Source organism: Ranitomeya variabilis, chromosome 6 (genome assembly GCF_051348905.1).
Source record: "Ranitomeya variabilis isolate aRanVar5 chromosome 6, aRanVar5.hap1, whole genome shotgun sequence".
Taxonomy (NCBI): domain Eukaryota; kingdom Metazoa; phylum Chordata; class Amphibia; order Anura; family Dendrobatidae; genus Ranitomeya; species Ranitomeya variabilis.
This window is the reverse complement of record NC_135237.1, coordinates 368,287,458-368,311,422: the sequence shown is the minus strand read 5'-3', so window position 1 is coordinate 368,311,422 and position 23,965 is coordinate 368,287,458. Positions and strand designations below refer to the sequence as shown.

At 42.6% G+C, this 23,965-nt stretch overlaps 1 protein-coding gene and 1 long non-coding RNA gene across 2 annotated transcripts in view; one reads left to right on the top strand and one right to left on the bottom strand.

Annotated features, from left to right (window-relative positions):
• LOC143782510 (uncharacterized) overlaps window positions 1-9,887 on the top strand; it is an 87,323-nt gene extending 77,436 nt beyond the window's left edge. Inside the window, exon 3 of the long non-coding RNA XR_013216978.1 lies at window positions 9,163-9,887. This is a non-coding gene — a long non-coding RNA (uncharacterized LOC143782510). The remainder of the gene's footprint in view (window positions 1-9,162) is intronic.
• PARD6G (par-6 family cell polarity regulator gamma) overlaps window positions 1-23,965 on the bottom strand; it is a 137,488-nt gene that overhangs the window by 30,788 nt on the left and 82,735 nt on the right. The window lies entirely within an intron of this gene.

Here is a 23,965-nt window from a genome sequence, read left to right as displayed (position 1 = left end):
GGACGGAGGGGAGTACGGGACAGAACGGAGGACTGGGGAGGAGATCGGTGGCGGGGGGCACATCAGGGTTTCCAGCCATGGCCGATGATATTGCAGCATCGGCCATGGCTGGATTGTAATATTTCACCACTTTTCATAGGTGAATTATTACAAATTGCTCTGATTGGCTGTTGAAAGTGAAACAGCCAATCAGAGCGATCGTAGTCACGGGGGGGGGGGGAGCCACCCCCCCTGGGCTGAAGTACCACTCCCCCTGTCCCTGTAGGTCGGGCGAAATTGGAGTTATCCCTTTCACCCGATCTGCAGGGACACGATCATTCTGTGACACAGCATATGCCATATGCATCACAGGTCGGATTGGCACCGACTTTCATGACAGATACGCTGTGTCACAGGTCGGGAAGGGGTTAATACTTGCTCAGTCATGGTCCGCCACAGTAATGCTAACCAACTTTTCATTTTAGGGCTTTTGTTTTTTTCCTTCCCTTTTTTCAACAGAGCCATATGCAGGATTATTTTTTTGCAAGACAAGCTGAAGTTTGTAAATGTATTGAAACGAAAGCCAACAGCAGTGGTGGGTATACCCTAGCAAAAAAATGTCAATGTCTCAATAACTTGTCATGTGGCCTTGAGCCTCAATTACACAGCTTGACAACATTGTTTCATACTGTTCACAAGTGGAGTTATTGTCTGCTGAGGCATGGCGACCCACTCTTCTTGAAGGACGGCGATCAGATCATTGAAGTTCTGGGGTACAGAGTTACGAGCCTCTAGACAGCGGATCAGCTGCTCCCATATGTTTTCCATGGGACTCAGGTCTGGAGAACGTACAGGCTACTCCATTAGAGGTACCCCAGTACCTGGGTTGGAGCATTGTCATTCATGAAGATGAAATTGGGCCTCTGTTCATGCAGAGACACAATGACTAGATTAATGATGTTATTCAAGTAGAAGGGGCTTGTCATTGAACCATTCAAAGTGTAGGGCAGTGCTGTATTGACTAGACACACCAGCCCACAATGCTTACACCACCACCAAAAGGCTTGTGTGGTGTCAACAGTGGCTGACAGCATAAGACCCTCGATGATGTCTCCAACATAGTTGGTGAATCAACATTTATCAGTGATCAGCACTGGGTCCACTGGTCCAGCATAGGCGCTCACTAGCCCTTGCAAGGCAATGACTTCTGTGCCTGCTGGTGTGTTCAGATACCCTCTAAGGTCGTATAGCACGCACACCAGGCTGACGTAAAAGGTTTTGAATGGTCTGACGTGACACTTGAAAGCCACACAACTCCAGGCACAAGTAAGGGAGGTGAGAGGCATCCAACATATGGTTTCAAAGGGCATTGTTCACAATGAAGCAGCCATCGGTATGGGATGTGGCCAAAGGATGTCGTCCACTTCTCTGCTTTTGTGACTCTTCCTGTCTCTGTTGCAACCTGCTGAGGACACTCTGTGACACTAAGATCAGTGGCCACTTCTGCCTGAGAACATCCTGCTTGAAGTCTCACAATGGTGAGGTACTGTTGATCATTTGTTAGGTGTTGTCTTGGTCTCATGATGTCAAAATATCAACAGCATGATGTGGAGGTCAGTTTATATAACAATTTTAAATGAACCCAAAAATGTATTGGGCAATTCATGGATCAAACACCTGCTGTGAATTTTGCCATTAAGCTCGTTAGAGCGCAGCAAGTAGTGCAAAAGGTGCTGAAACATTGCACAGTTGGACATGTGCATTCAAAAATTTACAAGAGGTCACATTAAGGGGAACCTTTCACCCCCAAAATCGAAGATGAGCTAAGCCCACCAGCATCAGGGGCTTATCTACAGCATTCTGGAATGCTGTAGATAACCCCCTGATGTATCCTGAAAGATGAGAAAAAGAGGTTAGATTATACTCACCCAGGGGTGGTCCCGGTACGATGGGCGTCGCGGTCCGGGGCCTCCCATCTTCTTACGATGACATCCTTTTTGTCTTCTGCTCCGGCACAGGCGTACTTGGTCTGCCCTGTTGAGGGCAGAGCAAAGTACTGCAGTGCGCTGGCACCAGGAAAGGTCAGAGAGACCTGGCGCCTGCACACTGCAGTACTCTGCTCTGCCCTCAACAGGGCAGACAAAGTACACCTGTGCCGGAGCAGCAGCGTGAAGAAAAGAAGAGGACGTCATCGTAAGAAGATGGGAGGCCCCGGACCGCGACGCCCATCGGACCAGACCGCAGCGGGACCGCCCCTGGGTGATTATAATCTAACCTCTTTTTTCTCATCTTTCAGGATATATCAGGGGCTAATCTACAGCATTCCAGAATGCTGTAGATAAGCCCCTGATGCTGGTTGGCTTAGCTCACCTTCGATTTTGGGAGTGACAGGTTCCCTTTAAGTTCACCAGAGAAGGTTAGAGTGCATTTTATGTTCATCCTGAAATTTCACACTTTTTGTGAGTAGTGTATATTTTGCTTCTTTATTTTTAAACTGGCAAACTGAGTGCTCAGGAGGAAGGGGCACCAGTTCTAACTTTTATATTTTTCTTTTTAAAGTTTTTTGAAATTTTTAACTCCCTAAGGGGACTAAAACCAGTTGCTTGATAACTTGTTCCATATAGTTCAATACAACAGTATTGTGGAATTTAATGAAAATCTCATATGATGCCCCGAAATACCAAGATCATGGCCATAGGGGGACCTCCAGCAACTCAACAGCACACTGATCGCGTCATGGGGATCCGATGAGCTATTAAAATGGCACAGCCCATGGATTGCATGGTTAACTGTTACATTCACAAACAAACTGATAGCTTATGGGGTTGAACAACAGCGAGAGGAGCAGCCAGAGACCACCAACTACACCCATACCCCCTACTTGAATGGAAGGGATTAAAGCATGAGCAGTCCTCGTATGTTCACATGTGTTATATGGAACACACATTTAAAAAAAAAACAAAAAAAAAAAACGCAAGGTTCTCAATGGGCAGGACGGTGGCAGTTTTTAGCGCTGTTGCTTTGCAGTGCTGGGGTCAAATCCCACCATGAACACCATCTGCAAGGAGTTTGTGTGTTCTCCCCGTGTTTGCATGCGTTTCCTCCAGGTTCTCCGGTTTCCTCCCACACTCGAAAGACATACTGATGGGAAGTTTAGATTGTGAGCCTCAATGAGGACAGTGCCGATAATGTCTGTAAAAGCACTGATGAATATTACATAGTTGCATATGTTGATGGCTTCCGAAACCATCATTGATTGTGGCTACTTCACACTAGACCTTGGAAATCAAGGTCCCAGAGTCTGGAGGAAGAGTGGAGATGCACACAATCCAAGCTGCTTGAGGTCTAGTGTGAAGATTCCACAATCCGTGATGGTTTGGGGAGCCATGTCATCTGCTGGTGTAGGTCCACTGTGTTTTATCAAGACCAAAGTCAGTGCAGCCGTCTACCAGGAAATTTTAAGGCACTTCATGCTTCACTCTATAGACAAGCTTTTTGGAGATGGAAATTTAATTCTCCAGCAGGACTTGGCACCTGTCCACACTGCCAAAAGTACCAACACCTGGTTTAAAAACAACAGTATCACTGTGCTTGATTGACCAGCAAACTCGTCTGACCTTAATCCCATAGAAAATCTATCGGGTATTGTCAAGAGGAAGATGAGAGACAACAGACCCAACAATGCAGACGAGCTGAAGGCTGCTATCAAAGCAACCTGGGCTTCCATAACACCTCAGCAGTGCCACAGACGGATCGTTTCCATGCCACGCCGCATTCATGCAGTAATTAATGCAAAAGGAGCCCTGACCAAGTATGGAGTGTATTTACTGAACATACATTTCGGATGTTAAAATCATATTTTTTCAAGCTGCTGTTATAAAGTATTCTAATTTACTGAGATAATGACTTTTGGGTTTTCATTGGCTGTAAGCCATAATCATCAACACTAACAGAAATAAACATTTGAAATACATCATTCTTTGTAATGACTATATAATATACGAGTTTCACTTTTTGTATTGAATAACTGAAATAACTTTTTGATGATATTCTAATTTTGTGAGATACACCTGTATTTACAGTGGCATGCAAAAGTTTGGCCCTGGTCAAAATGACTGTTATTGTGAACAGTTAAGCAAGCTGAAGATGAAATGATCTCTAAAAGGCCTAAAGTTAAAGATGACATTTCCTTTGTATTTCAGGCAAAAATTGTAAACATTTTTTCCATCTTTTACATTTTAAAAATTACAAAACAGAAAATGGGCCGATGCAAAGGATTATACACAAAAATGCTGTCCACAAAGTCAGCGTAGGTCAATAACAATCACAAATCGCCAAAAGGCAAAAAAAAATCCCTATATAAAGATTTAAAATATAACTTATTTAACTATTAAAAGGAATAATGAAAAATTTGCATGAATCAGTATGTGTTCCAGGACACTTGGGTGTAATACACACTTCTCTCATTTATATTATTGTAGTCACTATTAGATTTAGTGTCCCATTCTTATCAATCACATTATTATGGTATAAGGATTAAGTTTGGTGTGGCTGCAACCTACACTATCCCATATTGCTGTATTACCATACACATATCTCACTGATGCTATTAAAATGCAATCCTAAGCCTCCCCGATATGTTTCGCCAGACAACTTGCTGTCAGGGAATTGAGGCTAAATCCCCTCAGGAGCCTGCATGCACTGCTATTTTGAGGTCAAGCCACAGATATTCAATGATGTTCAGATGAGGGGACTGAGGGCCATTGTATAACCTTCAGCTTGTGCCGTTTGAGGTTGTCTATTGTGGATTTTGACATTTGTTTAGGACCATTATCTATTTGTAGAAGCCATCCTCTTTTTAACTTCAGGATTTTTACAGACTGTTATGTTCGCAACAAGAATTTGGTGAAAGGTCATTGAATCCATTCTTCCCTCTACCCATGAAATGTTTCCCGTTCCATTGGCTGCAATACAACCCCAAAGCATGATTGATCCACCTCCATGCTTAATGGTTGGCGAGATTTTCTTTCCATGCTTAATGGTTGGCGAGATTTTCTTTTCCTGAAATTCTGTGCCCTTTTGTCTCCACACATGCCTTTGATCATTGTGGCCAAAGAGTTCTATTTTAAACCTCATTGCTCTACAGCACTTGTTTCCAAAATGCATCAGGCTTGTTTAGGTCATCTTTTGCATACTTCTAATGTTGAATTTTATCATCAGGATGCAGGAGAGGTTTTCTTCTGATGACTCTTACATGAAGACCATATTTGTGCAGGTGTCACTGAACGGTAGAACAATGTACCACAAGTCCAGACTCTGCTAAATTTTTGAAGATCTTTTGCAGTCAAACGGGTGTTCTGATTTGCATCTCTAGCTATCCTATAAGCAGCTCTCACCGAAATTTTGCTTTGTCTTCCAGACCTTACCTTGACCTCCACTGTTACTGTTAACTGCCATTTCTTAATTACATTTTGAACTAAAGGGTAACTTGAAAATGCTTTGTCATACTCTTACAGCCTTCTCCTGCTTTGTGGGCCTCCACCATTTTCAAAATGCTAGACAGTTGCTTAGAAGAACCCATGGCTACGGTTTTATTTCATAAGGATAGAGAAGGCCGAGTTTTCACCTGGCCTTTCCTAATGATCATGGTGAACAAGTGATAACCCTAACCGGCAAATTAAGGTCTGAAACTTTGGTCAAAGTTATCTGAGCACACAAATCTCTGAGACTGTCCTAACTTTTGCAATGGTCCACTTTACTTTTTTTTTTTTCTTTTTTAAATGTAGAAAAAATATATTATAACGACAGTTGGGAAAATAAGTATTTGATCCCTTGCTGATTTTGTAACAAAGACATGAACAGTCTATAATTTGAAGGGTAGGTTAATTTTAACATGAGATAGAATATCAAAAATAAAATCCAGAAAATCACATTGTATAAATTATATAAATTTATTTTGCATTTTGCAGTGAGAAATAAGTATTTGATCCCCTACCAACCAGTACTGTTGTCCAATTTCTAGACTGAGTTGTGCACTAGGGATGCGTTTACCTCCAAAATCCATGAACCCTGTCCCCCATTTTTTTAAATCAGAAAAAAGTACAACTTGCGCCTGTTTATTCATTTACTGCTACTGGTAGTTCTGGCTATTTTCTAGTTTTGTTTGCATTCGTGGTTTATCATTTCGCTGCAGCAGGTGAGTATTCTACCTCTCTGCCCCTTTATAGTGTGTCAGTATCAGAGGGACATGGTGCCATTAGCAGATTGGAGCACATAGACTTCATGAATAATGCCCGTCTGATACCTACCTTACTGGTTTCCCTAGCTACACAATAAAAGCAGATTAGCTGCTTCTCTCCCACGCACACTTTCATATTTCCTTACAAAAACTAACAACCCAGTGATAATGCAATTTTAAAGAAGCTCAGGTAAATAATTTATTGGCTTACAATTCTGAAAGCTGACTGAGCAACTAATATAATGATCTGTCCATTATTCTATCTGCTGGGCATTCTAATTTAGCCAAAAGCCATTATAATCGCTTCTTCAATTGTGAAACGTTATTTAGATCCGGGACGATACATTTCTATTATACAGTAAAAAGCAAGGCCGACTCTAGATTACACCACAGGATCCTGAAAAACTGACTAATCTCTTACAATCATATGATGGGAAAATATAGATGTCCCTAGTAGTGATGAGCAAGCCTGCTCTGATAAGGTGTTATCTGAGCATGCTCATGTCCTAATAGAGTATCTTTGGTGTGCTCTAATACCATGTTCGATTTGTCGCGGCTACTCGACAGCCGCAACACATACAGGGATCGTCCATTTGTTGGTGTCCCACCTCTCCCAATAAGGGGAGCACCAAAGTCCCCTGTGTAAATAGAGTGGTAAAGCGGATTTGCCACCATTCCTATGGACAGGAAACAGATGTAGCCGTACATTCTCCATACTGCTCCATTCACATAGGGGATTTGGCAATGTTTTTAGTTAGCGTACATGCCCCTGACTAAGCACATGATGCAAGAGTAATACAATTCCTTACATCATGCCAGCCTTGGCATCCATGACTTTTGCCTTTACCTACTACCTCCCCACCTCCACTGTGTGGGAATGATAACATGTTCGTGGCTTATTGTAAGCAGATTCTATGAAGCGTTAGACTGAGGATGTGAACATCTGCTATAACAGTATTCCACTCTGGTTGTTGGATGCACTATAGTTACCGGGTTGTAATTCTGGGAGATTCAGGAGATGAAGAAAGCGGTCCTCAATGGCAGGAATTTCTAGAAACTGTCTTATGCGAATTGCCTCTTCATACAAGGACTAGAACTCTATAGCGCCACCTATTGGAAGCAGCAATCAGGAAAGTCAATATCGACTCTTTTACGAGCCTTGCAATATGAATCAATTTGCAAACAGTGTTGGCCCTCGTCAGTGCAGAGCATGAAATCTGATTTGGCTAGGTGAGAGGCTTTGGACTGGGATCTAAGAGGTAACATTTCGCCTTGTGGAGTGTGACAAGCCAAGCCTGGCATGTCAGGGTGAGGAGACTTCCAAGCCATGCAATGCTCCTATCGGAAATTACACATGCAAATTGTCTTTTCAGAGAGGAAGAAGACTAGAATTCTAGTGCCACCTATTGGAAGTAGCAATCCTAAAATTCAATACCGACTCGTCACTCTCCACAAGGAGACACCTTACCCCTTAGATCCCAGTCCAGAGCCTCTCACATAGACAAATCAGATCTCATACTTTGCACTGAAAAAGGGCAATACCCCGAAACACTGTCTGCAAATAGAGATTCTGATTTGGCTTTTATCCCAAATCATATTGCAAGGCTCGTTAAAGAGTGAATAATAATAATAATAATAATAATAATAATAATAATAAAAATAAAAAAAATAATAATAATAAAAAAAAAAAATCTATTTTTATATAGCGCTAACATATTCCGCAGCGCTTTACAGGTTTGCACACATTATCATTTGCTGTCCCAAATGGGGCTCACAATCTAAATTCCCTATTAATATGTCTTTGGAATGTTGGAGGAAACCGGAGTACCCGGAGGAAACCCACGCAAACACAGGGAGAACATACAAACTCCTTGCAGATGTTGTCCTTGGTGGGATTTGAACCCAGGACTCCAGTGCTGCAAGGCTGCAGTGCTAACCACTGAGCCACCGTGCTGCCCATGGTCAAATATTGACTTTTAGGATCACCACTTCCAATAGGTGGCGCTAGAGTTTTAGTTCTCTTCCTCTCTGAAGAGGCAATTAGCATATTTAATTTCCCACAGGAGCATGCATGCAAGAAACTATGGGAATCAATTTGTTTCTGATTTGCGCGTGATAACATTTGGATATTTTTGATCAATGTGCAGTTTGTGACTCCTTTTTTACAGTTGGATATAACCAGTATGTTTGCCCTACCCCCCACAGTAGTAAGATATCACAGATTTTCTATCTGTGACATAAATGGTCACGGACAAGTCCTGGCAAGGATTATGTTCACACTATTTTTTATGCATTTTTTTCTGCCATAGCCAGAAAACTGTAGAGGAAATTATGAGTGTATTTGATGCATTTTTAAATGATTTTATTGGTGCTAAACAATTTTTATCTCAATGGGAAACAAAACGCAGATGAAAAAAATAATGCATAAGAAAAATGCTATTTGTGAACAAGTCCTAAGAAGGGACCTTCATGTACTGGAAGATGCAGTGCAAATTTTCTTACAACTGTAGATTTTTCAGATTTGACCAAGATTCATATATGAAATACTGGTAATTGAATTGTACATGCAAACATGTGTGATCACTTTTGCACGGGGAAAAAAAAAAAAAAAGGTAACAGCAGAAGGAATGAAATTTCGGAAATTGAAGTTTACAGTGCTTTTTATGCAGCTTGTCAATTCTTTTCACATTGAGATAAACAAATTCTTAGCAACAAGAATGCATCAGCACTGTGTTAAAAAAAAAAAAAACACCAGAAAGTTGTGTAATTTCTACAGTTTTCTGTTTTTTCATGCTGAAAAATATACATAAAAGCTGTGCGTGCAAAATCTTAAACTTATGTTTGCAAAATACAGTTTAGTGCAGACTGTTTAGAACCATCTAGAATAACGGAGCTGCTCTGATTTCCGGTTTTGCCTTTTCTTTTTCCTCCTCTCTCTCTTTTAGAAAAACAGTCAGTGGAAAAAGCTTTGGAAAAATGACACAATGTTGTGAGCCAGAGCAGAAGGGTTCCCACACTCCGCAGCACCGGCACCTGCCCAGTCCAATGAATGGCCTGAGGCAGGTTTCCAGCTGGCTTTCCGCACAGCCTCCAGCAGCACAGGAGCTCGGTGACCAGCGCTCAGCAATGTCTCACTAGTATGAGGAACCCATCAGAGACCTGCTAGCGGTTGTGCACAAAAGCAGCTATTTATTCCTAGTCTGCAAGTAGGGGATGAGAGGACAAATACCAGAGACCTCCTAATGACCATCGGCAATAACCATCAGATTCTAAACGCTATTCTAGTAATACAGCGCCAAGAGTTCACTGGGCGATTGGATCCTTGTCGGTAGTACATTGCCCAGTGTGAATGTGGATGTGATGTTTGGGGACAGAATGATGGTACTCACAAATCTTCCCCCATACCGTTTTTGTCAACCACTTCTATATAGTCGGTGAGCACTCATTAATGGAACGAAAATGACCCGTCTCGATGGGCTTTTAGGATACAATTTTCCCCATACGGTATCGGGGGGGGATGATCAAACAGTGAAGCAATGATTTGCGTCAGTAAGGAAAACTACCTTACATGCAGACTTTGCCCCAGAATGAGAGTAAATACTCGGAATCTGACATACACATGTGCGATCACAGAGTCCAGTTGCTGCGTTCATACAAGTATGTTCCTTTTAAAGAAATATTCCTTTGGTGGTCTTGGCAGTGGGACCCTCCCGATCAGTAAGTGACCACATATCAAAGCAGAGGAATGGCATATTGCTAGAATAAGAAATCCCCCTTAAAATGGGTTGTTATCTCGTGGATATGGGTTAAGTCTAGTGATGAGCAAGTGTGCTCGTTGCTCGGGTGATCTCCGAGTATTTGTTAGTGTTCGGGAGATTTAGTTTTCATCGCGGCAGCTGAATGATTTACAGCTACTAGCCAGGCTGAGTACATGTGGGGGTTGCCTGGTTGGTAGGGAATCCCCACATGTAGTCAAGCAGGCTAATGGCTGTAAATCATTCAGCTGCCAAGATGGATGAAAACAATCTCCGAGCAGTCAAACACTTGGAGGTCACTCGAGCGTGCTCTGGAAAAACCGAGCAAGGAGTACACTCACTCATCACTAGTTAAGTCCAAACTTGCTACACCCTCTTTGAGAATGCTGTATCCTAATAGAGTGTAATTACCTTACCATTATCCCCCACCACTCTGTACACTATAGACTTTTTCAGCCATTTTTCAGTGTGGATTTGCGTCAAAAAAAAAAAAAAATGCGAATAGACTGACAGAAAATCCTTCCTGCAAAAAAATGCAAATCCTCTAATGCCACCTATAAGATGCTCTGGAAATAGACGAAATCCAAAAGCAATAAAGAAGCACTCCTAATTTGTTTACTCATCAAATGCTTGCATTAATACAGTACACTCTCCTACTGCTGCTCTCTCTGGGGTCCAGTGCTGTTCTCCTCTTCGGAGTGATTTCAATTGCATCTAGCTCTATACTGTAAGAGCCGGAAGTCTCTTTTACAATGACAAGCCTATGGAGCCTCGTTCCAACAAGCCTATGGAGCCTCGTTCCGACACTCCCTAGGCTTACATTGTAAAAGACACTTCCGCATCGCACAGAGCGCTGTGTGACCTGGACAGTCTGCATAGCAGTGACATCACTGAGAAGTAGAGAAGAACGGTGCTGTACACCGGAGAGGGCAGCGGTAGGTTAATATAATACACACAGTTACTGAATAACACACTTCGAGGGAGCGCTTCCTTAAAAAGGAATTTTCGCACAAAAAAGTACTTTTTAATTAATAGATCAAAATTGCTTCACAATTGGATGTGTTAAATAAAATGTTCCTGTGCTGAGATAATCTTATAAATGTGCCCAGAATGCTGTAGATAAGCCCCTGATGCCTGTGGGCTTAGCTCAACTTCCATTTTGGGGGTGACAGGTTCCCTTTAATACAAGGAAATGTAAAAGCCTTTCATACAGTTACGGTACTTTAGTGCCTGTAACTTCTATTTTTGCAAAACAACTCATGCCCTCTGCATAATTCAGAAGTCACCAACAGGATTGTCATGTTTACAGCAGAGAGTTTTAAAAATGTTCTGATTTGGCTGTGGATCATGTTAATTGCAATGTATTTAGCTCAATCCCACAGTGCTTGATGTACATACTTGTAGGACATAGGCAGCCCGCTACAAGCCTATACAAGAAGCAGCTCTTCTTGAAGAGAAAAGTGCGGAGGCAGCCCACACAGCTGTAAAGCACTCACAGCCCTGCCCTGCAGACACAACCAGCCTGGCTACAGATGAGATGCATCTAGGGCATGCTCAGCATAACTAACACCACAAAGCTTCATGGCCCCAGAGGTAGACATTGTTACCAAGTTCAATTAGGTTTAGAATATCATAAAAATGCAGATTTCCATTCAAATACTGTGGAAATGAGCTTTAGTGCACGACCAAAGCTATGTGGATGGGCTGAGCTGTAATCAAAACATGTAGCGCTGCAAGATGGACACCTGTCATTCTGCTGGTTTAGCTTCAATTTAAGAACTACAAGTGGTTTTAAGAAAACTAAACAAAAAAAACAACATCCTTAAGAGAGGTTCTCATGCTTCCAATATTGCCCAACCATCCTTAGGTTATCAATATCAGATCGGTTGGGGATGCTAGGCCCTAGACACTCACCTATCAGGGGTTACCAGCTTGGTGACGGCTAGATGTAAACTGTGAATGGGGCCAAACCGCACAGCTCCATTCACTGCCTAGTGGCCATTCCATTCTATTCACTACAATAGTAGCAGTGCAGCACTAATAGTAGCAGCACACTAGTCTTAAAGAAGTTGTCCACTACTTAAACAACTTCTCACACTCCCCGCTTCGCCCTGATAAAGCCTATACTCGCCTCCCGTGCCAGTGCCGTTCCCGCAGTATCAGCACTCGCTCTCCTTGGGGCTACAGTGCGGTGTTGTGATGCCGATGCCCAATCAGAACTGGCATTACTGTTGCAGCCTTCGGACAAAATGAACATGAAAAAAAAATCAAGGATCAGCTGCAGCCCAGACTTCCTCCTCATGTTTGATTTGTCCGAAGGCAGAGACAATAATGCCAGTGCTGATTGGGCGCCCGGCGTAACACCGCACGAGAGCCTCGAGGAGAACGAGTGCCGACATTGTGGAAAGGCATTGGCACAGGAGGCGAGTATAGGCTTTATTATGTTATCAGAGCCAAACATATTAATTAAAGGGGTTGTCCACTACTAGAACAACCCTTTTTGATCGACTATTGGAGCAGTGAGGATCATGCGAACAGGACTTACATTGAAGTGTTTGAGGGCAAAGTCGAGTGCAAACAGGGTTAGAACTTTTGCTATGGTAGTGTTAGAGTTGAGGTACAAGTCGCAAAGTGACTGCACAGACCATCATATGCAATGTTGCAATGCGACAATGATCTTCAGGTCGCTGTGTAACCTTAGCCAGAGAGTCACAATAGGGGGAAACTTTATGGCAAGCTAATTTTCAGAATGTCTGCCTTTGACAAAGAAACAGTGGGTCATGCAATCTTGTCGCAGATCAAGAGGAGGAAATGTACATAGTGAAATATGCCCGAGGGGCTTGTCCTAAGGAGGAATACTAGTACACATTATGGACAGTCAGGCAAAATGAATGTCTAATGGCCAATAATGTAAGGACGACTCAAGTCTTTCTGAAATTACACAACCACCTTCTTTAAGATATTTCAGCTGTGGAGTTAAATGTTTAAGAACCTGGAGAACAGGATCAACTAAATGAAATCCAAGATGAGGGATGAGTCAGGGTGTGGTAAGCGTTTATATCGCCCTTAAAGCACATCCTCTAGAAGATTAGTAAGAACTGTTTTGAAGACCAAGGCTTAAGCTTTTGGAGTTTTTAGCTAGCCCTACACATTAGGTAGCTGAGAAAACAATCTTCTCCTGAATCCCCAATCAGTTCAGGTTGGTTTTATTTTTGTTCTGTTCTTGAATGATCCTTCTCATTCCACATAATCATGCCAAAAATCAGCAAGCTCAGCATATTAACATGTAATGTGTGTAACCAGTTTTAAAAACACAATGTCAAGCTATAAAGTGTCATGGACTAAATCGGAGACAGAGCAGGCCCAGAAACAAAATGAGTAAATTCCTCCAGTATAACTGGGAGCCATCTCCACACTGGCTCACAGATAAGAACATCAAGCAGCTCTTTGGTGATAAGCACAGACCAAAGTGACCAGCCTGACTTTGTTCTGGACAACTTAATAAAAGGGAAAAACACAACCACGCACAACAGCAACACACAGACCGCTAAGGATGACAGATGCATCAGTTATTCATCGACACTGGAAAAGCAGAATTTAAAAGTATACCAAATACAAAAAAACGGCAAAAATACCTGGTGGAGGGTAAAGAAAAAAGTCTGAAATAACCAGTTTTTATACATTGTTTAAAAAGAGTCATCATATTCAGGTCCGACAACATGATATTTGTATTGAAAAAAAAAAAAACTTCATTGATTTTTGTAGTTAAAGGGAAGTTTTCAACCAGACCTGCAGCTGGCCACATCTTAATATGTAATGCACACATGACTAGAATTCAGCTGCACTTGCCGGTTTCAGTGGTCATCACATGCCTACTAGAGTCTCAGCAGCGTCTCAATAATAGAAAAGGCTGAGACTCTAGTCTGCATGTGACCGCAACTATCCAAAATCGCATTCTTGAGGTTACGTTTCTGACCGCTGGAAAGTGGAGTCAACTCTAAGCAGTGTACATTAGACCCTACGATTTGGCCAGCTGCAGGGCTTGCCGTAAATTTCGTCAAGGGTGGATCACCCCTTTAACTGCAAAAATAAATTCTGAAATTTTAAATACCAATATCAATTGTCTGATCGGAGTGCGTCATCTGAATGTAACAACTAACCAAGAAGCACATGTTCCGGTCACTACTGCCAAGCACAAAAGAGACATCTCTTGACCAGGTCCTATACTTCTCGAACTTCTGAAACTTGTAATATTCCTGTAGCACATTGTACAACAGCCCAATGCAGAAGACTGTCCTTTGGGCCTCTGTCAGATGAGTATTTATGGGCTTATATGCCAAACATAAGCTCTTCACATGACGCTAACCGTACCTAAAAGATTAGCCTTCACCCACATCCTCTCAGAACACAAGATACAGACTCCGAATGGGCAACTGGAGAGATTGCAGTTAAATTAGTGCATATTCTGGTTTCATGGTACATAGAAGCCAGACATGCATCAGTATACTTTCCATTCAGAGGGAATATGGCACCAGGTTTTTGCTGCCTTGAGAGCTGGATGATGTAGGGTCAGAGACGACAACAATTCCAGTATCACTTCTGTGCTGCTTGCAGTAGTTTTGATAAAAAACACCCTGTTATCTGCTACAGATCTATCAGTTCTCTGAACACTGAGCTTTGGATAACCCCGTTCTCAACACCGATGGGCAGCTTTCTTTGTACACTGTGCATAGGCAGAAAGAAGCTAATCAGTGGTGGGGTCGAGGTTATACAGAGCTCTAGTAATAAAATCACTTTTATCAGCAGTCAATTATAAAATCTATGGCAAATAGCCCAGTAAGTGACATCTCTGCAATCAGGTCCCCTACATTATGCTGCTCTCAGATTAGGTGGCAAAATCCTGCTGACAAACTCCCTTTAAGGACATTTAAACTATAAGTAAAATTTGCCATGATGCCTGTATCATGTTCGGTTTTTATGCAACGATTCGTAATGAAAGTATCGGAAACAAACCAAATAATTAGAAGAGCCGCCAGCCTTTCTAGCTTAGACTCATGAAGTGGTGTATATGCCAAAAATTCATACTTTAACGCAGGGCTCTGGAGTCAGAGTCGGGGAATTGGTGTCCATTTTGGTGGAGTCTGAGTCGGCATAAAATGGACCGACTTCTAAAATATATAATAAATTGGGTACAGTAACTCACAGCAGGATGTGCTGTAAAGGTTTTCATAAGAACTTGGGAAAGTTATGAAATGTCCTATAAAGGTCTGTTCTGTTCCTGATCTAAGGATCTCAGCTTTTAGTTGAGATGAATCTGTGCTGCACTTTATGCACATGCTCAGTAGTGACCAGGGCTGTGGAGTCGGAGTAAAGGCAAATTGAGGAGGAGGAGGTTTGGCTTACCGACTCCACAGCCCTAAAGTTTGAACCCTAAATGCATTCCTATTAACCACCATTGATCAGGGGGAAAAAAAACCCACAAGAAAACACTGTCCTATCCTGTAAAATATCTCAGCAGCATCACTTGTCAACAAACCCTCTCTTCATGACCAGGTGTTCCCAAGCTAAGGAGGTATGACTGTCCCTGGAATGCCAAATGCTGCAAGGGATCAGACTAAAGTCTGAAATAACACACATTTAAACACGTATTTATTGCCAAACAAGATGAAAAAGTAATAAAGTGAAAACAAGAATGTGATCTGAGGCCCCAAACCCTTACAAGAATGTGGAGGATTACATACAAGATGTACTTCAGTAGCCACAGCCCTACTCTCACAGGAAAATGGTCTGTTTATGTAAGACTTCAATTATCCCAAAATAAACCAGTGTAGGAAAACAGTAAGTGCTCAGACATAATGATAAACCATAAAATCCTACATGGAATTCAACTTTCTTTATGAAACATTCCTGAACACCATATTGTTGTAAATTTCTGCTTTCAACAAAATCATGGAAAAATATAGCAACCGTTATCAGCATCATCACAATAAGGAGGATTACAGGCAGAGAACTGAGTAAAGTTCTAAAGTGGTCATACATTACAGTATTAACTACTTCCGGAATGACTAGGGTCAAATCATAGGGGTGGTACGTTTGTTACTCTGTGATGAGGTTCTAAAATGTCAGTTTAGAGTAAGCAGCTGCACAGGATCATACAGCTGCAGGAGCGGAGAGCCAGCTGTCATACACAGCCAGTCTCCCCACCCAGAAGGCAGAGATGGCTTATTACCAGATCAGCCTGTGACTGCTGTGTACATAGCACTGAGCAAGCAGTGTATACATACTAGCTTAGAAGACCTAAAAAACAACCTACAGTAGGTGAACTCCGTATTAAAAAATGGATATTGGAAGGCGAAGATTAAATTAGTAAATGTGGGATCCTTCCCATCTTGTATAATATTTTTTGTGATCTCTTATTTTGTATGTGATTTTAGATTTCTTCTTCCGTATGTTAATGTACTGGATATTATTGGTTAATGAAATTATAATTTTTCTACCCAGTCTGCCTGCGGAATGTTTCTTTTGAGTATGTTGATTGTAATACTTCATAAACTTCCAATAAAAAGATATATTAAACAATATAGAAAGGGCCAACAGTGCTTCCTCCTCCGGACCCAGCGATCACCATTGAGTGCCAGGAGGAATCATGAGATGCTGGGTCCTAAAAGACCCAGATCAACTCTCCAGTGTGGCCATGAGGTTTAGTTTGTCTTAAAGGGAACCTGTCACCCCCAAAATCGACAATGAGCTAAGCCCACCAGCATCAGGGGCTTATCTACAGCATTCTGGAATGCTGTAGATAAGCCCCTGATGTATCCTGAAAGATGAGAAAGAGGTTATATTATACTCACCTGGGCGGGCGGTCCGACCCGATGGGCTTCGCGGTCCGGTCCGAGGCCTCCCATCTTCTTACGATGATGTCCTCTTCTTGTCTTCACGCTGCGGCTCCGGCACAGGCGTACTTTGTCTGCCCTGTTGAGGGCAGAGCAAAGTACTGCAGTGCGCAGGCGCCGTGTCTCTCTGACCTTTCCTGGCGCCTGCACACTGCACTCAGAAAAATAGAATAGAAAAATTATTGTTACGGAAAGGGAACAAAATGTGAAAATTTATTTTATAGAGCTCCGTTGTGCCCATTAAAAAAATGCAAAGATTATTCAAATAAGTAAAGGGTTGTTTGTTTTTTTAGAGCTCTTAAAATTCCTTTGTACAAAAAAGGCCTGAAAATATGCCTGATCAGGAATGGGGTAAGACGCCCCGGTCTTGAACTAGTTAAACACTGACAGCATAGCGCCAACTGCTGTCTGCTATAGATAATCCCTCCACAACATAAACTTGCAGTTATTGTGCACGCCAAACAATTATAACCTACAGGAAGCAACGACTGGAACCACCAATGCTTCAAAATAGGACATAACGATCAGTCGCCATTACATAAAGGCAAGCATTTGGATCTATTTTGTATTATATCAATCTTGCTAACAAGTATATACAACATTTCCCATCCTGCAATGTGGCCATCGTAGTAGTCACAAAAAATTTTCAGGTTTCTTTCTCTCTTGATCTTACCTCAAATCAAACATTTATGGCCATCTATTCAGTGTGTGCACACATCATGAGTCTGAAGACCTTTCGTATGTCCATTTATTGTGGAAGTTTAATTTCATTGTTACATTTGACATAACCAGGTTCCTCGCATCATGTTCTCACATGCTTTATGCATTTAATAGCCCTCTGTGTCTGTACTGTTACATACTTAGGCTGATAACCGGTTCATGCAGCATTACATGAACACCCGATTCTTACACTATGGCTGGTCCGAACAATGAAAGCCATTGTTACCATCCACCCCTCGTGTCTCCCCTTTTCCTCATAGACTAAGCTTCCTCTTGGTATCTGCTTTGATCTGTTTATTGTTATGCGGTAATGTCTATTGTCTGTACAAGTCTCCTCTAAAATGTAAAGTGCTGCGGAATATGTTGGCGCTATAGAAGATAATAATAATAATATTTATTATTATTATGGGACTTTTCCACTTATCACAAAAGAGTGTCTACTTACCTCAAGAAGTCACATGGCTGAGGTCTGCTCGCAGTCTCAGGAGCGTGCAGAATGGCCTACAGATCACCAACATTTATGCTACATACACTCCTGGAATAGAAGCAGTCATCAGACCCAGTATTCTCATAGCCTCTCTGATGGACACCTGATATCTTCTTTTGAAGGTTAAAACTTTGTCTTAGTTCCTCCTGCTTTTTCATCAGTAGGAAGGACTGCCTCTCTGAGTCCAGGAGAATTCCTAGGAAGACCTTTTGTTTCCTTGGCACCAAGTCTGACTTTTCTCAGTTTATTATCCAACCTAGGCTGTTTAGTAACAAGATGGCTGAGGTTAAACTGGCTTTGAGTTAAATCGTCCAGATACTGGACAATCACTATTCCCTGTTCTCTGAGAAAAGCCATCACTTCTGTCATCAGCTTGGAAAATATGCGTGGCGCCGAGGAAAGACCAAATGGGAGGCATTTGAATAGGTAATGACACTTCCTTTCATCACTGCGAATCTCAGATATCGCTGGCTGTGGGGATGAATCGGTACATGATAATACGCATATTTTGTTTGATTAATGGGGTTGTAGATTTTATAGACTCCATTTTGAACCTTTTGTATGCAAACCATTTGTTTAGAGATTTTAGATTTATTATCGTGCTATAATCTCCCCCTGGCTTTTTGATTGAGAAAAGGCCCGAATAGTAGCAGAGACCCCTCTCTGCTTCTGGTACCGGAATCACTGCACCTGAACGTATCAACTTCTCTACGTCTGATCGCAGTCTTTTGGTAACCTGGGGAGACTGGACAGCTGTCAGGTGAAACCTTCCTTGGGATATCTCTATGAATTGGATCCTGTAGCCTTCCGCTACCGTCTGCAGTATCCACAGATTTCTGGACACTTCTGACAAAGCTGGAAGAAAATTCCGAAGCCTTCCCCCTACCATCCTGGCATCATGGTCTTCGAGAGCTACTTGTCGAACCGGAAAGGGTACTTCTTCCCTTACCGCCTTTCGGGTAGCTCCATCTGTCGGTCTTTCCCTTCCCTCTGTACTCTGGTTTCTGCTGGGAATAAGGTCTATAAAAGGACAAAACCTTTTTAGGTTTCTATTTTGGGAAACCTTTTTTGTCATCTGATGCTCTGTCCAGTACTGGACCAAGAACTCAAAGGCCCGAAAAGGGAATGGAGCACAATTTATTTTTTGAGTTACAGTACCCTGACCAGGTTTTTAGCCAAATTGCCCGCATTTCTGTATTTGTCAGAGCTTCGTTCCTTGTGGTGAATCTAATGGATTCCGCTGAGGCATCCGCCATAAAAGCGGTCGCCATTCTGAGCAACGGCATAGATTCCAGGATCACTTCTCTAGGGGACTTATTTCTTAAATAGGCCTCCAACTCCACCAACCATATATTCATAGAACTAGCCAACAAGGTTGAAGCTATATTTGTTTTGATTACAGCAGAGGACTCCCATGAATTCTTTAGAAGACCCTCTGCCTTCCTATCCATAGGACCTTTAATGCACGAAGAGTCTTCAAAAGGGATAGCAGTTTTCTTTGCTACACTTGCTATTGTGATATCTACTTTCGGGGTTTCTTCCCATAGTTTAATGTCCTCTCTTTCAAAACGAGAGACGTGATCTAAAACCTCCTGGGATGGTTAGTTTTTCTCTACACCTTCCCACTCTTCTGAAATCATAGCTTTAATGTGGTTATTGACGGCGAATACTTTATTCATAAGACGTCTTAAAGGGAACCTGTCCCCCCCCTTCCCCACACCGGCGTTTGTAACTAAAAGAGCCACCTTGTGCAGCACTAATGCTGCATTCTGTCAAGGTGGCTCTTTTAATTCTGGTCCCTGCAAACGCTGCAATAATCACTTTTATAATTTGTCCCCGATACCTTGAACTAGACCTGGGGGCATGTCTTTTCCCCCTGGACAGAAACGCCTCCCAGCCGTCACTCAGGGCCTCAGCGCCAGGCGCCTCCTCCTCTTCCTTCATTAGCGTCCCCGATGCCTGCGCTGTAAGTTCAAACGGCAGCGCAACTGTGCATGCCCAAATAGAAAAAAAACCTTACAGCGCAGGCGCCGGGGACGCTAATGAAGGAAGAGGAGCCCAACGCGCAGAGGCCCTGAGTGACGGCTGGGAGGCGTTTCTGTCCAGGGGGAAAAGACATGCCCCCAGGTCTATTTCAAGGCATCAGGGACAAATTATAAAAGCGATTATTTCAGCGTTTGCAGGGACCCGAACTAAAAGAGCCACCTTGACAGAATGCAGCATTAATGCTGCACAAGGTGGCTCTTTTAGTTAAAAATGCCTGGGGTGGGGGTGGGGGGGATGTGACGGGTTCCCTTTAACCCGAACATTTCATCCTGTACTGAGGAAGGGGGTTGACAGTCATCCCCCACTCCCATAGTATTCCTAACGGCAGACAATAGAGCGTCCGTATCTTCCCAAGAGAAAAGGTATTTTTTCTTTTCCTCTGGGAGGGTTGACACAAATCCCTCGCTTTCCTCCTGCTCTGGGTTAGTGTTATTTGAAAAATCCTCTCCTTCAGAGAAGGATTCCATCTCCCACCGTGGTCTCTTTGGTCTAGGACCCTCTCGGGAGGGATGTGGAGCAACAAATTCGGAAACAGTACTCTGAACCTCCTCCCTTATAATGGTTCCTATATATCCGTCATAAAAGAGGAGTGTTCATCTTTGACCACTTTAACGATGCACTTTGGGCACAATTGATTCCCATAAGCGTCTGGTAGTTTAGTGTAACACATGGCACATCTCTTCCCCTTCTTTTTAGGTGCAGATGGTGCAATAGTCCTTCTAGGGGTTTCCTTGTCCTATAAAGGAACAAAGGAATACACTGTCACTCTGTTATATGGCCACACTATTTAGATGGGGGTATAATTGATAGTGTGAGTCACAAACTCCCAAAAAACTCAACTTGTACTGGCGTTTCAGTAGGACTATTAGACCGGTTAATGGATTGTCCTTCCATGGCTGGCTGACCTGCTGACTGGAACATCAGCTTCCCCTCCTGCTATACCTTAAATAGTATTGCCTCACCTGTCTTCCATCTGAATCAAGAAAAGGCGGTTCCCGCTTAGTTTTAGGATTCGGTGCCCTTTTTTTCAAATAGACTGGAAATGTGTTCCACGGTGGAATGCACGCCGGCCGCTAGAGGGCACGTTTCTCTCTTGAAACCAGAAGTTGCTCATGTGTGCATCGAAAATACACCGGGACGCGTCGTGCGAGCCGAGAGCCCCTCTGGAGGGGAAGCGTCTCTTTCCAGTGCCCACCACTGCCGTGGACCAGGCTCAAGGACACCTTGTTCGGCGTGGTGTTGGCCTCCAGACTTTCAGCAGGAGAAAGGGGAGAGATGACGAGGACCCCAGCCCGATCCTCCTGCGTCCGGCACCGGAGCTCCTGATCCCTGGAAGCTGAAGGTAATCCTCTTCTGCGTCCGTCCATGATAGGGACAAGAAAAACACAGAGGGTGGTGGAAGGAGGGGCCTTAACCTCTTGTGTGTTCCTGTCCCTATCAAGGATAAGAAGGACAACCTCCTGATAGTGCTGTGAGGAGGGACGTCCTGGAAAGTAATGTTTCCCACAATGCAATCTGTATAGTCACAGTGTATAGGCTTGCTCTCTCTGTAGGTTTAAAAACAAGGTGAAAAATGAAAAGAGTTCATAAATAAATATACTTCACTAAATATGAGGGTATTTTCAGCATGTCATTAGATCTGATCAGCACAGTCTACACCAGAGGTCCCCAACCTGCGACTCGGGCTCATGGGTTTATAGCGTGAGGCTCCTCTGTCTACTAAACCGCCATAAAAGGATGGTCGCCAGATGTGACTTGTTAGTGGTCCGGCACAGAAGATCATATCTAAGTGCGCATATACTGGCTGCGAGGGTGGACAGATATATATGGTATGGTAGGAGGATACTGCCAGGTTTACTTGAAGCTGCATGCGATAATGTGGTGGGAGTGCTTGGTGAGAGAATACTGAAGGGAGGCGAGGTGAGAACCGCCAGATGTTAGTATATTGCCTTTACAGAGAGGGGGCCAAAAAAGGTCTCTGATTTGTGGCTAAGATTTGTCTGTCATCATACTGGTCATGGGGGGCTGGGGGTGTCACTATTGTGGAGGAGTATTGAAAGCCTGCATGTCATCACCATGGGTGTAAGGAAGGGGTTCTATGGATTTGTAGCACAGTCATCTCTGAGCTAAATTAGGTTTTTAAAGGTAAGAATCGGTGGGGACCATTGTTCTACACCAATCACTGTGCTAGATTAACATTTGGCTTTTTACTCCTTTTGCCACCCTGTGTTTGAATCTAAGGAAGTATTCGAGGATCTAAGTGACCTAGTTTGAGTGACTGTTGGTCAACCATACATATTTATTTCAATGTATAGCTTTACGGGCACATGCACATAGCTATATTTTCGGTCCAAGTGCGATCTGTCAAAACATTGGATCGCTATCGGACCAGTATTATTTTGTGGGGCCATACAGATGTCAGATTTTTTCCTTGGATCAGCCAGATGAAAAAAACGTTGCAAGCAATATTTGGATCACACTTGGCCATGCAAGTCAGTGAGTCTATAGGAACCATCAGACTGCACGCTGATGAAATCGGAGACTGACCGAATGGAGAAGATGGAGACATTTTTTTTCTCCATCTTCTCATTTTAGAGAATACTCACACTCTGATCAGGGTTTGGTCACAGTGTAATTAACAATCAACCCGATTCTCTTGGATGAGAGAATACATGGATGTCTGTACATAATCACAATGAAGTAATTATTCTGTTATAGACTAGGTGCAATTAGACTACATTCACACTTCATTTTAGTTGATCGTTAGAGGCTCTGACAGGGCTTATATCTGGAGACCAGGAAACGGGATCAGGAAGTAAACAACGATGGGGCAATAGGCTTTGTGCTCTTTTGGACATCATTTTCAGCAGTAAGGGTATGTGTCCACGTTCAGGATTGCATCAGGATTTGGTCAGGATTTTTCATCAGTATTTGTAAGCCAAAACCAGGAGTGGAACAATTAGAGGAAAACTATAACAGAAACATATGCACCACTTCTGCATTTATCACCCACTCCTGGTTTTGGCTTACAAATACTGATGAAAAATCCTGACCAAATCCTGATGCAATCCTGAACGTGGACACATACCCTAACTGTCTATTTGAGACGGCCACCAAAACATGGTTGACTGTCCGACAGAGCATAGAGTGACTCCATGTGCACCATTACAGTCAACAACCACAAGTTAATACAGGTGAATCAAGTTTTCCAGAGCTCCAGACGCAAGCCCCTACAAAGCCACTTACAGTAAGGCTAAAATCTAATGTGAACCTGGCCCAAGTCTCACTTTTGGTATTCAGCAAATGGTTTATAGCTCTAGTTCATTCATGAAACTACGGTACTACATTTTAAGAGGATACATAAAATAAGTTAAAAATCAGTATTAATATAGACAAGAAGAAAGGGCATCACATAGAAGGGGGTGGGGGTATCAAGGGAAGTGGCTAGTGTTAGGTTACAGTACAGAGAAAAGTAAAAAAATACAAATTAAAATAAATATTAATATTTTATTGAATTTAGTTCTGTGTTCTTTTGTGATTGCATTGAATGGAATATTTGTGCCCAGCTTATTTTGTAAGATTTGGTCTTGCTGAAATCCAAGTGCCCAATCTTCCTCCACCTACAGTACAGACCAAAAGTTTGAACACACCTCATTTAAAGATTTGTCTGTATTTTCATGACTATGAAAATTGTAAATTCACACTGAAGGCATCAAAACTATGAATTAACACATGTGGAATTATATACTTTAAGTGTGAAACAACTGAAAATATGTCTTATATTCTAGGTTCTTCAAAGTAGCCACCTTTTGCTTTGATGACTGCTTTGCACACTCTAGGCATTCTC